We start from the raw sequence: 13,577 nt of genomic DNA, 5'->3' as shown, positions 1-13,577 counted from the left end.
GAAGTAGTGAATGCTGCTTGGAAAAGAGATTTGAGAACAGTGCCTAAAGCAAGATGGGGTTTCAGCTTGAAAACAAAAGCAGAAGGATCGTGCAAAAAATGTCCAGGATATACCACGGAGGACAGCTGGAGAGAGCATCTCTCCTGTTAATCAGGAGAAAAAGAGAGAAAGAGTCCTCCCTAACACAGGTGTATTTCAGATTGACTGTTAAATCAAACATGCCTCTGCATATGGCTCCTCACTTTAAACATGAAATGACCAACCAAATAAGTATTACCCTATTTTCTAAATCTCATGATATTTTTGCTATCATGATTTTTTTAATCTGAAGGAGTAGCGATAGTGCAACCTTAGAGGGGTAGCTGTGTTAATCTGTATCTTCGAAAACAATGAGAAGTCCTGTGGCATCTTATAGTCTAACAGAGGTTTTTGGAGCATAAGTTTTCATGAGCAAAGGCACACTTCATCAGATGAATGTTTACGCTTCAAAAAATCTGTTAGTCTATAAGGTACCACAGTACTTCTTATTGTTATTGAAACCTCAAACTGTCAGTTTATAATAAAGCTGTATCAGTGGTTAACTACAGCACTTTTTTTTTTAATTAAAGTTAACCAGTGATGGAAGAGAGGTTTCTTCAGGAATGGTGATTCTTCAAGAGTTACCTCCACACATTCACCCTCATGTGTTGGGAGTGTGGGGAACCAATCCTGTGTGGGAATGTACATAGGACATCAAAGAAGCAGCTTAGTTTCAACCTTCCTACCCTATCAAGTAATAAAATGGATCAGTCAGTTGGTTGCTTGAGACCAAATTCTTCTTCACTTACACTAGCATAAAAGGCCAAACCTATTTTTCAATGACTTAACTGAGTTATTTCTGATTTATACGGATATGAGGAGGAGGATCTGGCCCAGCAACTTTACAGTTAAGTTAAAATTTGTACAAAAGGATTTACCAAAGTCCTCTTTAATCCACTTGAGAAATAAAATTAAATTAATTGAAGTAACTGGTTCTCTATATGTAGTATTCTATGTGCCCCCACCCCCAACCTCCCAAATTTTCAGTTCTCTGATCTCAAAAATAAATCACTAAAAGCTGAAAAGGATCAAGCATATTAAACAGAATTAATAATGTTTAATTTCACCATGATCCAAATGAATTAGGATGATCTTGAATTCATTGCACTCAAAAATATGCCCACATGTGCATTGTTAAAACAAATTCAGAGTGGATTTGACCCCATGATTACGATAATCATTCAAAAATGTTGTTGTAGGGTATTTTCAATAGTTCTTTTTCACTATAAAATGTTTCATTTTTCACCTGTGGATGTACAGACTGAGCAATGAAGACAAAGCTTAAAAACACTGATGCTCAAGTATTACATTCTTTGAAGATCAGCTGAACGAATTTTATATGAGTAAAAACGCCTATTTGTGACTCAACATATCATTTAAAATTCTCTCTCATTGGTGCTTTCGCAACTGTAGGATGAATGATGATATACACTATCAAAATCTACTGCATTACATATAACTATCATACATTTTATATCATTTTAAAAGAAGTGCATACTACTTAAAAATGAACTATGGTGGCCTTTGTTTTAATGCACACCTGATGGTAGCCCAGTAAAGTCCTCAGATTTTGGTCTTAACCAGTTCCACTGACTCTTCTTGGAGGAAACCAGAATCCAGTACTTCCCATTTTTGCTGGTCTGAAAAACAAAGAAGAAAGAATGAACTAGACTTTAGTAAAACCAATATATTCAGAAAGGTGAAGGATGGGGAATGGAGAAAGAGAGATGAAAGAGGAACAGGAAGTACAAGAAGGAAAAATTAAAGAGATGCAGAATATGACTAAGGCTGATCCAATCTGTATGGATTTATTGTGTAAGTAGTATCAATTCATGACCAGAACTTATTTAAGTCCACTTACGTAACTTCAGCTAGTTCTGCATTTGGAAGTAACACATAAAGAGGCAAGATTACGTATCAGCAAAGCATTTCTCTAAAAAATAAAAAACTACAATCTATGAATTATTTGGAAATTTAAAAACACCTCAAATGTTGGGGCCAGCCGTAAGGTCCTCACATAATACTAAAACAACCAAAAATAAATTAAATATATCCAAAAGAAGATTTCTGGATGGGCCCAACATTGCAAGAACATAACTCCTTCATCCTGCCTAATTACACAGCAAGTACAACATGCTTAGGATTTGACCAGCGAAGGGTGGAAAAAAACCTCCACTCTCTTTTTTTGCTTCTTTATGCTGTAATAGGCCATGATTATCTTTCCCTTATAACTATCAAATCTCTCTTCCCATTTCTTCCTGGAAGGCTTTCTGAAGGATAATGATGTATTGCAAGTTTACTCAGTCTCTGTAAAGACAAGGTGTTGAATCTCTGTCTGTTTTAGTTCAGCACGTATATAACGTCCCATGTTTTCTGTGGCACACAGGCCCTAAGAATTCTGTAACAGGAACCCCAGCATTACATAGCACTGCCTCATACCAAACACTCTCCTTTATTACCTTGTACACTCCAGGGCTATATCTACACTACAGAGATCTTTCGAAAGAAGCCCTTTTGGAAAATCTCTTCCAAAAGAGCGTCTTTTGAAAGAGTGCGTCCACACACAAAAAAGTGCATCAAAAGAGTGATCTGCTCTTTTGAAAGAGAGTGTCCATACGGCCCCTGCTCTTTCAAAACGATGTCCAGTAACTGAAAAATCAGGTGCACTGAGGACTGCTCTTTCAAAAGAAGGGCCCTGAGCAGCGTCTACACGCGTTTTCTTTTGAAAGGAAAAAGACATGAGGGCTAGCAAGAATTTTTAAAGAAAATAAAAGCTTAGATTCAAGATCACAGTTACAATGCAAATTCATGGAGAACAATTATATTGCAATATGCACAGCTGTATAGACATGGGGTAAGGGCTCTGTTGGAGCACTAAACAAAAATCCTGATAAAAAAATTAACTTCTCTGACCTTCTGGGCACTGTGTTGCTTTCAGTCAACTAGTTCCCAAATTATCCAAGAGAATCTTCCCAGAGAGACAGGACTTGAATTTATAATATTTGTATTTTTTTAAAAAAGGTACAAATCGCTTTGCAGTAAATTTAAAAACTAATTGCATTGTAAAAATATTTTAAAATGACAGGAACTCCAAAAATCTAGCCCAAGACAACTGAATTGCTTGTAGAAAGAAACAGATAAGATTACTCAACCAGGCTTCCAGCCCAAATTATTAATTCCATAGAAATTTTAATTATATTACAAATAATTAGTTTCACCACTTTTAAAACACTTAGTTATTTTAAAATAATTAGTGAGGGTTATCTCCTGAATGTATTAATGAATCTAGGGGAGATTAAAGAAATTACCTGTCTGTACACTAGGGAAAGATCCAGGAAATATTAAATCAGAGCCAGAATAAGGATGTAATTCATTGTACAAATAATGGAATTACATGGACATGCCATGTTTGAGATATTTTTAAAGATTTAAGGAACAAAAGTAACCGCTAGTTACAGTGGTGGTATTTTACTTGAAGGATTCTTAGATATACTATAAATTACTAAAAGAGCCCTAATTTTGTAGATTAAATACTAGTTTGCTTTTTACTGAGCAACAGGTGAAAACTGCAGTAGAATGGCAACATACATAGAGGTCAGGGAAAAGAAAAGTACATGGAGATGTGAGAAGTTTATGAAATTTATTGCAGAGCAATGAAAATATTTGAGTGAAGAATGAAAATATATTCCATGATTCTAGGAAGCAAAAAAACACAGGAGAATGACCTGGAGGTAGTGAGAGATCAAATTTATGCCTCAGGCAAACTACTTAACCTATTCCTCTTCCAGATTACAGAATTCATAAACGTAGCTATCAAAAGTAAAACACAAAAAAAATTCTAGAATTGTATCAGGAAATAGCGAGACCATGTTAGCAAGTACATTAATGGATGTACAATTAGGTTTGTGCAATTTATAGTATAGTAGTAGTAGTAGCAAAGTCAAAGAAAGCATAAATTCTAAGATCATTGTAATTCAAAATTCCAGAATTTAAGCCTTGATTATTTGGCAAATTTGAGATTCACAGTAGACAGGAACAGGCTGAAGTGCACAAAATTAAGATAGAATAGGTGTTATGTCTCTTTTAAGCTAGTGACAAACTTAAGTAGCAAGGGAGCAACTCCTTCAACTTAGGAAAAAGGTGGCAAGTAGGAAGTTTTTTCCCCCAAAAAAAGTTGGTAACATGCAGATTGGAGTTACTAAAGCTAGAATAGAAATAATCTTACAACTAGTAGTTAAACAACCATTTGGGGAAAAAAGCACAATACTGTTGTGGTACCTCAGGCAACACAGAAGAAAACATTTATTTGCTTGAGATTTGTTGCCTCCAAAATACATTTTTTTTTAAATCCTAGCCAAAACCGTGTTGGCAAGATTTTTAAAAAGAAAGATGTTAAGCTTGTTAACCTACTGAACACCTTTTTATATTAGAAAACTACTAATTTTATCATGTTATAGTAGCATAACAATGAATACTACCACAACAGTGCAAGTCACCTTTATTGGACAAAAAAGAAAAAAATTTGCTATGCATGTCTTATTAAGTTTGCGGAATTACACAAAATGAATTTACCACAGTTTACCATGACACAATATGTTATTATTTAAAAAGCCATAATATTGGAATCTCTTTGTGTGCTTTTAATGTTTGAAACTGCTTAGGTCCATTTTAAATCTTCAGAGCTCAGTTTGGGTTACTAGATATTCCAAATTATATACTGAATGAAAGGAAATGAAGTTGTTTAAGGTTAACCAATCTGATCCCCACAGAATCTTGTGTGGTTTGTTTGTTTATTTCTAGGATTTCTCCAGCAACACATGGATGCTTTTCCGAGAACTTTGCAGCAACTATGGTGCAAACAACTTTGGAGTTGAAAAATGACTATTGTGAGTGTGCCTAAAGCCTGTATACAGGTGGGGTTTTATATTTCAAGACCAAAAGAAAAAGTATTTGTGCAAAATCATGTTTAACATGGTGGAACTTTAACTCTCTTAGAAGGCAACTGCAAAATGTCATTTGAATGTATGAAAATATCACTTGACACACAGAACAAATGATAGGCAATCTGTATGTGCATAAATTAGCATAACCACAGAATACATAGTAATATCAGAATCAAACTCATTTATGTAACTGATACTATTTTCCATTTACCTCCACTTATTGCAATAAAAGCTTCCCAAAATCTCTTTAGATTCCAACATCCACAAGCTATTAATTTCAAAAGAAGTATATTTACCTGTATCTTTGAAGTTTACTATTTAACAAGTATATTTAGGTTGCAGAGCAAGGGCAAGAAATATAATAGGTTAGCAATAACTTTTCATTTGCGAAAGTGATTCTATTCCTGAGCTGGTTCTGAATGCTTTCTGTAACCAATGAAGTCAACTGACATTTTTGTTGTCAGGTTCTAGTCCACTGTAGAAAGTGAAAATGAAATTTATGCATGCATCTCTTATTCGTGCACTTTGCGGTATATGACAATAGGGTTTTGTTCAAAATAATTTAGCACAAGTGACATGTCTGTTCTAGAGGCACCCAGAGCTGGAATAGCATGGAAAAATGCAGCAGCCAGTCATATCACTTTTCTCTGTTCATCAGAGCTGCATTTATACTATGTGCTGAAAGTAGAACATACTGAGTTTAGCAACTTTCACTCTGAAAGTCTGCTATGCAAGCAGCAAAAGGAACGAGCTGTACTGGAAAAGCTAGCAGGATGCCAAAGGACAGGGCAATTGTTAAGTAGCATGGTTTGAAGAATTAGAACATGGGACTGGGAATCAAAGCTGAATTCTAATCACAACTCTGCTAATGATACTCCCTATAAGCAAGTCACTTCATCTTTCTGTCTCCATGTCTGCAACTGTAAAAGGAATCATATTTACCTTCTTTTTAAAAAGGGACATAGTGAGGATTACCTATTTAATGAAGATACAGTGCTTTGAACACGTGAAGTACTATGTAAATGCTAACTTGCAGTACTGAACAGGACAAGCACAGTACAATGCCTGACGTGGGAGAGTTAGGCAGAATGCTATAGAAAGAGGACAAGTGTACAAGTGATAGAAAAAGTGGTTACTTACCTTTTGTAACTGTTCTTCGAGAGGTGTTGCTCATGTCCGTTCCAACAGCTGCGCACGCATGCTGCATGCATGACTGTCAGCAGTTTTTTTTTCCCTATCAGTACCCATCAATTCAGCTGTGGAGTCCCTTGGAGTTCTGCCTGCCCGGTGGGGTACAGAGTAGGCTGGTGATCCTCCACCCCTACAGTTCCTTCTTGCTGGCTTTCCGACAGAGGGGAAGCGGGTGGGATTTGGAACAAACATGAGCAACACATCTCAAAGAACTACAGTTACAAAAGGTAAGCAACCATTTTTGATTCTTTGAGTGATTGCTCACACGCATTCCACTAAGTGATTTGCAAGCAGTTTACCTGGAGGAGAGGTCAGAGTTCAAAGAGCGGCTGTCTGGAAAACTGCACTACTGAGCACTGTGTCATCCCAGAACTGCTGGGTGATGGCATAATGCACTGTGAACATATGGATGGAGGGCCACATTGCTGCCCTGCAAATGTCCTGAATGGGAACTTGTACAAGGAAGGCCGTTAATGAAGCCTAGGCCCTTGAGACGTGATCAGTCAGGGATGGAGCTGGGACCTCAGCCAGGTCATAACCGGTCCTAATGAAGAACGTGATCCATAAGGAGAGATGCTGGGATGAGATGGGCAGTCGCCTCAATGGTTTCACTATCGCAATAAAAAGTTGTGACAATTTACATGTCACAATTTGTCGCAATAAAAAGTTGTGACAAATGCTTGGTGCATTCAAGGTTGAAGGCTAGGGTTCACCTGACATCTAGGGCATGAAGGGGCATGGAGTGTTGGGAAGACAATGGGCAGAGAAATGTCCTGGTTAACGTGGAAGAGGAAGACCAACTTAGGCAGAAAGGCCAGGTGGAGATGGAGTTGCACCTTGTTTTTGTAAAACACCATATACAGGGGTTCAGAGGGGAGGGCTTGGAGCTCTGAAACCGACATGGCTGAGGTTATGGTCCCTAGGAAGAACAGTAGGACAAGGAACAAGAGTCTAGGGACTCAAAGGGGGCAGGGGAGGTCATCCTTGAGCTGGGACAGGACCAGGTTGAGGTCCCACTGAGGACAGGGTGTTTAATCAGGGGATGTAAGCTTTCCAACCCCTGAAGGAACTGCCCTACTGAGAGATCAGCAAAAAGAGATGTTTTCTCCCCCTGCCCCACGGTGGAAAGGCTGAAATGGCAGCCAAGTGGACCTTGATGGACGAAAAAGCCAGCCCTTGGTACATCAAGTACAAAAGGTACTCTAGGACCAAGCACACAGCTGCCTCCTGATGTTGAGCACCCGTCTGAAAAGGGCCAGAGTGAGAAGCACTTCCACTTGGCTAAGTATATTGCCCTAGTGTTGGGGGGGTCTTCTGCTGCCCAGCAGGACCTCCCTAATGGAATCAGAGCACCGAAGCTCTAGTGGGTTCAGCCAAAGAGTCTCCATGCCATGAAGTGGAGGGACTGGAGACTGAGGTGCTGCAACCAAACGCAATTCTGAGTAAGAAGGTCAGGACAGAGCGGGAGGGGTACTGGCATGTCCTCTGAGAGGCTGAGTAACACTGTGAATCAACGTTGCTGGGGCTATGCAGGTGAGATGAGGATGAGGTCCGTCTCGTCCTGCTGAATTCTGAGGAGGACTCTGTGTACGAAAAGGAAGGGAGTGAACGCATTCAGCTGGTGATCTAACCATGGACTATGAAACATGCCTGCTATGGAGCTGCAGCTGTGGTGCTGAAAGGAACAAAACCTGTGGCACTTCCTGTTGCGCCTTACTGCAAACAAGTGTATGTGGGGATAACTCCATCTCTGGAAAACGTAAAGGGCCATATCTGACCTTAGGGACCACTCACAGGTGTTGAAGCAACAGCTGAGGCAGTTGGCCAATGCATCCAGGCTCCTGGCAGGTAGGAATCTTGCAGGTAGATGCAAAAGTTCCAGAAGTAGAGGCTTCCAGATTCAGGGGACAAGAGTAAGCACCACTCTGTTTTTTATACAGTGCATCACAGCTGTGTTTATGAGTGTCAGAGAGCAAGATTCAGGTAAGAAGGCTCTCGCACGCACAGAATTTAGGAAGGCCCCAATGAAGTCTATTTGTTGAGATGGGATAATTTTCATTTGGGAAGTTCCAAATGAGCCCCAGTGCAGCAAAGGCTGTTCTCACCAGTTCCACGTAGTGACTGGCCTGTTACTTGGCCTGGTTTTGATGAGCCAGTCGCTAAGGTATAGGAACATTTGTACCTGACATTTGTGTAGGAAGCCTGCCACGACTGCCAGGCACTTCACAAACACCTGTGGTGCTGCAGAAAGGCCAAATGGAAGGACAGTGAGGTGACAGTAGCATCCGCTGACAACAAACTTGAGAAACCTCTCCTGTAGGCAGAATGATAGAAATATAGAAGCAAGCATCATTCACGCTAAGGGTGGCATACCAGTACCCTCAGATCCAGGAAGGGAATAATGGTCGCCAGATAAACCATGCGAAACCTGAACCTTCTTATGAACACAGTCAGGTTTTGAAGATCCAGGATGGATGTGAGCCAATCCTTGGCCCTGGGGATAAGGAAATACTGAGAACAAACATCAGCCCCTGAATTCTGAGGGACCTCCTCTATTGACCCTAACATAACAAGGGACTGAACCCCCTAACTGAGCAGCTGCTCATGAGAAGGGTCACTGAAGAGGGATGCGGAAGGTGGTAGAGAACTGGACGGAATATCCCACTCCGACCACGCTCAGGACCCAATGGTCTGAGGTAGCTGAGGGGCAGGGGAAGCCGGGTGCTCAGACAGTACTTAAACAGAACAGGCTTAGGGTCCTTATGAGGAACCAGAGCAATGATGTGGGATAGATGATTGCCAAATATGGGGGGTGCAAAGATGATCCAGGAACTGAAATGGTGCTCTGTCTGTGTGCACCTTCAAAAGCTGGGTTTGGAGCCTTGGTGCTGCTTGGAGTGGCCCTGTCCCAACAAAGAACGTGAAGGCTGCTGGCAGTGGTTATTCCTGCACTGGCAGAAATGGTCTTGTTGAGAATGACTTGAGAAAAAACACAAGGGGGTTTGCAACATGGCTTGCCCTGAGGTGCTGGGCTGTGTATGTCAAGCGACGTGAGGGTAGCCTGCGAGTCCTTGAGACTGTGATGTCTGGTGTTGGTCATGTCCAAGAACAGACACAGACAGTCAAGTGGAAGCAGATGGATGGTAGTCTGGACCTCTGAAGAGAATCCAGACACCTGGAGCCATGATTTGTGCCACATAGCGATGGCCACGGCCAACAATCTCATGGCTGAATCAGCTGAGCATAGTGCCGCTTGGCGGAAGGTGCAGGCCAACATCTTTCCCTCTTCCAGGATTGCTTCGATTCTTGGGATGAGCCTGCAGGGAGCATGCCCTGGAACTTGTTCAATGTGTGCCAGAAGTATCTGTTGGTTCGATATGCGAAGCTTGAGCCCCCACCCAGAGGAGTAGACCTTACTGCCCAAGATTTCCAACTTGTTTTACATCCATGTTTTTAGGAGCAGGCCCCAGCTGCTCCTGCCACTCCTCGTGATTGACAGCACTGAGCACAAGTGATCTCAGTGGGAGAGGGGAGGAATAAACAAATGTTCACACCCCTGCAAGGGAATAAGGTAATGCCTCTCAACTCTCTTAGCCATCAGAGGGAGGGAAGCTAAGGCTTGCCAAAGCATCTCAGTGGTGAATTGTATAGTGCTGATTATGAGCAATGCCACCCTGTACAAACAAGATATTGACCAGAGGATCTGCATCCTCTACCACCTCCCTCTCTGAGCCACCTGCCGCAAAAGGTACTGATCAGCCTTAGTGTCGGGGCTAGGTAGGAAAGAGAACATGCCCACAACCACCTCATCCAGGGAGGAAGACAATGCCCTGGGAACAGGGTTCTCCTGACCCTTGAGCTCCTAATGTCCCCAGAGACACCGGGCAAGAGAGATGTTGGTAGCTTCTTGGCAGGTGGAGCCGGGTGCTCACACTGCAACAGGCTCAGGGTCCTTATGAGGAACCGGAGCAATGATGTGGCCAAAGATGGCTGGTGAGCTAAGCCCACTGAAGCCACCTATGACACTGGGCCCTGACCTGGCTGGTAAGCCTGGGGTGTCCAAAATGGCTTTTGAGCAGAAACCTGTGGTGCTGGGACTGGTGCCAAGAATGGAAGAGGGAACAGCACTGGCCACTGTGAGAAACTAAGAATTCTTCCTCAGATTCTAATGTAGACTTAGAGCCAGACTACAGAAGTGTGGTGCCCGATGGAGCCAAAGAATGGTGTCAAGGAGATGGGGAGCTGCAATAGGGTCAGCTTGTCATGGTGTGAAACCAGAGCCTGTGCCAGCATAAATCCTGGAGTTGGCAGGGAGCACTGGTGCCAGGAGCAGAAGCAGTGCTGTTGGTCAGATCAGTGGCAGTGTAAGCTTCAAATAATGCCCCACACGCAGGCCGGTGCCTGTGCTGGGGCCACAGGTGGAGCCGGTACTCCATGCTCCGTCATTTGAATGAGCTCCGTTGTCTCTTTGAAGGTATCTGGAAAGAAGAGAAGGTCCAGGTCCTCCCTTAGGACGTTTTGCACTGCAAAACCCCTTGGGTGACTTGCTGTCTTTAAGATGTCCTACTAAGGGATGAACCGAGGTGCAGTGACTGCCAGTCTTTCTGACTGGAGAGTGACCTCTGTTTGACTTGGCCTTCCTGTGCGACACCGGAGACTGGGGGCGTTGCCAAGCAGAGGCGCATGCCTTATGGGCTGGGGACCAGTGCTGTTGGTTCTGAGGCTGCTCTTTAAGTGGTGCCGATGAGACTTGCACCAAAGCTGGTGAAATATGCACTGAGGCCAGCGCACTGCATGCAAGAGTCCAGTGTGGGGTCTGGTACAGAAGGTCTAAGTGCTGACTCCATAAGCAGGAGTTACAAGCACTGAGCTTTCTCTCACTTACTCCTGGGGTTGAAACTCCTACAAATACTGGACAAATACTGTTTAGCGTCCTTCACCTAAGTACTCAAGGCATGCTGTATGCAAGCCCCTTCTGGGCATAGGTTTGCCATAAATGACACAGTTCTTAAATCCTTGCTGCATGATCCAGGGCAAAACTCTCAGAGAATAAAAACAAACAGAAGTTTGTGGTGGGGCCCCCAACCAGAACGATCAACTAACTACTACTTAACAATTAACAACTACCAGGAGATAACAACTGGGCTTGTCTTGCTGAGCACCGGCAGCAAGAAGGAACTGAGGGAGGGGAGGGTCAGCGGAGCACTATATACTGTGCCACACAGCTGCCACTCTAGGGGGCTCCACAGCCTACCTGACAGGTACCACTAGGGCAGCGGTGGGGAACACTTTTGGGTTAGGGGTCACTGATTCACAGAAATATCAGTTGGGGCCATAGGAAAGTAGGAAGCAAAAAACCCCAAAACCAAACAAAACAAAACCCCTCACAGAGGTATACCTCAACTGAGAAGCAGAATAAAGACATGCACCTTGCTACCCTCAAGCATCACCCCAGAGTCTAAGGGGACTGAGACTAATACATTTTTGGGGCCTCCCTCTGTGTTATAGCCAAAAATGAGGGGTTCAACATACAGGAGGTGGCTGCCAGAGAATGGGCTGGGGTGGGGATATGGGGTTTGGGCAGGAGAAAAGGGGAAGGAGTGAGTTTGGGGTGAGAGCTCTGGGTAGGAGATAGGATGCATGAGTGGGCTGAGAGAGAGCGTACAGGGTCTGAGCACCGCATGGCATGCATGAACAAGCTGGGGGTGTAGAGTTTGGGTAGGAGCTAGTCTCTGGTTGGGGAGAGGGTGAAAGATGGGGTGAGGTTGGGCAGTTCGTCTGCATGAGAGGTACAGCGCAGAAGTGGGCTGGTGTGGGGGTCTGGAAGGAGCAGACAGAGGATGGGGGCATGGGCACCTACCTGACCTCCCCTTGCCAGCACCACCTGCTGCCCCTCCCATTGGCTGCCATTTGGCAATGGGTGTGATGGGGGAGACAGTGCCTGCTCAGAGAACTTCGCTGTAGCACAGGAGCTGCTTCCCTCCATCAGGCAGAGCCTGTGAGCTAGACCTGGCCACGGCTCACCTGGATTGGGCCTGTGAGGCTCAGGGCTCCACCCCAGCTGGGCAGGGGTAAGCCCCAACCTTTGTGGGCTGCCTCCAGGCTAGCCACGGACCATAGATTCCCCAACCCTGGGGTAGGATAAAAGCCTTCCGCCAATCGAGCACCTGGTGCACATGCTCACCTACTGGAATGCACGTGAGCAATTACCCAAAGAACAAATGTCAGACAGAAATTAGTATTATATCCCCTGCACTGAATGTACACCACAAATAAATACAATCATCATAAAAGTGTACTATGGGCCCACTGCTGTCCTGTGTCAGAGGGCAACTGAGTGCCTCTCTGATTTCACTAAGGATTTTTATATACTTAAGAAGTATGCCAGTGTAGCTACAATGCTCAGGGGTGTGAAAATTCCACACATCTGAGTACTGCACCTATGCCCATCTTGAGCCCCTCACCCCCAAATGCCGGCACAGATGCAGTTAGGCTGATGGAATAATAGTTCCACTGACGTAGCTAGTGGCTCTTTGGGAAGTGGCGCGCCGACAGCAATGGAAAAAACGCTTCCATCGTTGTAGTCTGTATCTACACATCCATAGCCCAGTAGGGTAGTCATGGTGCTGAACTGATGCCCCATAGTGCAGGTATGGCTTATGATGGCGTAAGGTATAAACTGGGGGCAGATTTGAAGAATAGTTTTGGATAGCCTTATATGTTAGTATGTTTTCTCACTGAAGTTATTGCCATTAGAACACTGGGGGAGAAAGCGTAAGCATGTGTCTGTGTCTAAGATTTTCAGTTGCTATGCAGCAGCAAAAATGTCCAAAAAACACTACCCCCTCCAAGAACCTGCTCTTCTACCTAAAAAGGAAATAACTTTATAGAAAAGTGGTGATTATATTAAAGAAAAAAAGCACTTACATTTATTCAAGATGGCCATTGCTACTACTGCTGGAGCTCTCTGAAGCTGCGTCTACACGTGCACGCTACTTCGAAGTAGCGGCAGTAACTTCGAAATAGCGCCCGTCACGTCTACATGTGTTGGGCGCTATTTCGAAGTTGAAATCGACGTTAGGCGGCGAGACGTCGAAGTCGCTAACCCCATGAGGGGATGGGAATAGCGCCCTACTTCGACGTTCAACATCGAAGTAGGGACGTGTAGACGATCCGCGTCCCGCAACATCGAAATAGCGGGGTCCTCCATGGTGGCCATCAGCTGGGGGGTTGAGAGATACTCTCTCTCCAGCCCTTGCGGGGCTCTGTGGTCACCGTGGGCAGCAGCCCTTAGCCCAGGGCTTCTGGCTGCTGCTGCTGCAGCTGGGGGTCCGTGCTGCATATACAGGGTCTGCAACTAGTTGT

General features: G+C 43.8%; 1 protein-coding gene across 2 annotated transcripts in view; it reads right to left on the bottom strand.

Moving 5' to 3' along the window:
- Positions 1-13,577, bottom strand: part of PLAG1 (PLAG1 zinc finger) — a 66,262-nt gene that overhangs the window by 8,388 nt on the left and 44,297 nt on the right. For both annotated transcript variants that reach the window (XM_074987165.1, XM_074987166.1), the window contains exon 2: positions 1,619-1,718. The gene's annotated coding sequence lies outside the window, so the exon portion shown is untranslated. The remainder of the gene's footprint in view (positions 1-1,618; positions 1,719-13,577) is intronic.

Source organism: Carettochelys insculpta, chromosome 2 (assembly GCF_033958435.1).
Source record: "Carettochelys insculpta isolate YL-2023 chromosome 2, ASM3395843v1, whole genome shotgun sequence".
In the NCBI taxonomy this organism is placed as follows: domain Eukaryota; kingdom Metazoa; phylum Chordata; order Testudines; family Carettochelyidae; genus Carettochelys; species Carettochelys insculpta.
Note: the sequence above shows the minus strand (reverse complement) of the source record. Positions and strands in the feature narration are given on the sequence as shown.